The following is a 3,100-nucleotide window of genomic DNA, read 5'->3' as shown; positions in this document are numbered from 1 at the left end:
CGTTTTTACAGGTGAATATATTTTTAATGTATTTTTTATTTTTATGTCTAATTATTTTATTATGTTTCGCTAATATCATATTGCAATATAAATAGCGAAATACAAAACAATAATTAGCAATCATATTACACAATTTGGTCAATATAATTCTTTATTGTAACTTTATACAATTCAATACTACAATAATAACTATTACTTATAATACAATATACAATTATAAGTGCTGTTCAAAATATAATATAAATTTGATATAACAGAAGCATAATTAACAAATTTTAATAATGCAGGATTATACGAAAACGTCGAAAATACATATGATAACACACATTTTTCTAAACCAATGTTTAATGAAATGTTAATAAACGCGGAAGAAATACTAACAATTCGATCGTATTTACTATTAATTACTAACTTGCGAATATAAAACTTATTAATATTATGATAAAAAGTCATTAATATATTTATGACAGCATTTTCATCGCGTTCAAGATAACTTATCCCAATAATGTAAACGAATCAAGGTCCCTCCGCCTGTGATATGCTATAGTTAGCATCCGATATAAAGAACAGCAATTTTCGTAGTGGAGAACAAACTTTTTACGTCAAATTCACAATGTCCATTTGTAAAGAAAAATTAAGCATTTCGTCAAACACCAACGGTCTTGTTAAAGGATGGTGTAAATCCCGAATCTTCCAGATCACTTACGATAGTAATAATTTGAGTAGCATGTCAATTGTAATTACCATTTTTATTATTTCTTTAATATAATATTAAAATTTGCGGGAAAATATGTTCAACCACCCATCACTAAAAATCATCACTTATTAAAAATGAATAAAATAAAATAATTTCCTTACGAAATAGTGGTTACGAAGGAATATATTTAATAATAATAAAATACATGCGTTATTGTACTTTTTTATATGTATGGGTACAAAAGTTTCTCGGGTACCAACTGTTCGAGATAAGCCGAACCCGATAATAACGGGATTTTAAAGAACATTCATACTGAAAAATTTATTATATAAAATTTAACGATTCCTTATTTTTCTGTATGTTTAAAAAATTTTAATTATTAATATCCCGCTAATAGAAGGGTACCCATTCGACTTATCTCGAATTTTTTCTACCCACACATTTTTAATTAAATTCATGTAATCACGATATATTATTAAAAGAATATGAAATACTTTGGTAAAAATTATCAAAGTCGACAAATATTAAAATTTGTTAAATATAATCTCATAATATATGCATGTATTTTATCATAAAAAATATACATATAAATTAATAATAAACAATTTTCTGGAATGGCGGGATGTCCAATATCTAAAAATGATTTTAAAAATAACAGTTAGAAAATTAAATATACACATTCGTAACCACATTTTTGTTAGAGCAATCATCGAAAAATAAGCAAATTGTTTGTATAAAAATTAAATTTATTTACTTAATAATTTGGATTTAAGAAAGTAATCATTATATGTATATATCTATATTAATCATATATAATACTAAATTCCATTTGTTTTTAAGACTGTTACTAACATTATTATTAGTGGGATAACATTTAATAAAACAAAAAATGCGACAAAAATTGTATGCTAAAATATACCACTGAATTATAATTTCGCAACTTGGCTTTAAAATATATAGCATATTATCATTGATTCATTGATAAAATTATTACTTCCAGTAACTGCAGACGAGAAAACTCGGGATTAATTCTGATTCTGTATAAGAATCTCCGGACACCAAACTAGACTTTGCGAATGGACTTTATGAAAAGCGACGAGGAGTAACTCTCCATAATGAAAATAATTTCGACTTTCTATCGGTACAAAGCAGGCAATCACTGGCATACATTAACGCAAAGAATAGCGATGAGGCCTTTGCATATAATAAATTGATCACTATAAAATATACTTATAATTCTATAATATTAAAAATGTAAATCTCGAAAAGCAAGCAAAAAGTAAATATTTAACTTCTGAGCTTGCTTCAGTCAAAGCGTCTTGCTCCAATCTTCATTTATTTAATAAATTTGTATACTAATAAATACGAAGAAAAATTGACAATTATTTTAACGTTAAAATTTTAAATGATAAGATACTTAAAATTATTAATGACTTTTTAATTCAAAATAAAATCCAAATTAAAAAAATTTTTAATTAAATATTTATTAAACATATTAAATTAATAAACAATTTTTGTTATTATATGTTTCAGCGATTTCGTATAATTTACATTTAAATTACGCAACAATTTGGTTTACTACGACAAGATAAATGCTGTCTGTATTGAACAGATATTCAATACGGATATATATATTCCAGTAAATAACTTATTAGTAATTATTGGCAAATTACAAAAGTGAGTATATAATGGCATTTATCTGGACATAGTTTACATACATTTTATAATACATGCCTAATACTATTATAAGTACATACATTTATTTACAATAAAATTTATTACAATATTAACGCGTTACATAATTTAGACGCATACAGAATTTTACAAAAGAGTTTAATTTTAGGGTAGCTGAAAAATCAATAAAATTTGAAATTAATTAATTCTATTTTCATATTTGATAATTGGAACGGGATGCCGATAGAGAAGACTGGGATCAAAAGTAACACGGGTAAGTTGTAACACTTACACAAAAACGTTATGAACAAAATACAAAAGCGTAGGGAAGAGATAGAAGTTTATATAATAATATATTTATTACAAACTTCTGTCTTTTACTTACATTTGCATATTTTGTTTATAACATTTTTTTATATAAGTGTTACAACTTACTCGTGTTAATTTCGACCCCAATCTTCCCTAATTAAATAAAACTTTGAATTAATTAAAAATTTTATTCAATTTTTAATTCCTTTCCAATTATCAAGTACGTACATATGATGTATTGATTCCTACTTGTCCATATTTATCGTCCCTACCTACATCGTCCCTACCTATCCATACTTATTGTCTTACCTGTATTTTTATTTATTTGCCTATTTGGGTATACCTATCTCTATCCGTGTATTCCTACCTACATTACCTACTTCATAAATGTGCAACAACCGCGAATATAATACGTTAATG

The sequence above is a fragment of the Trachymyrmex cornetzi genome, unplaced genomic scaffold (assembly GCF_001594075.2).
Source record: "Trachymyrmex cornetzi isolate Tcor2-1 unplaced genomic scaffold, Tcor1.1 scaffold151, whole genome shotgun sequence".
NCBI lineage: Eukaryota > Metazoa > Arthropoda > Insecta > Hymenoptera > Formicidae > Trachymyrmex > Trachymyrmex cornetzi.
Note: the sequence above shows the minus strand (reverse complement) of the source record.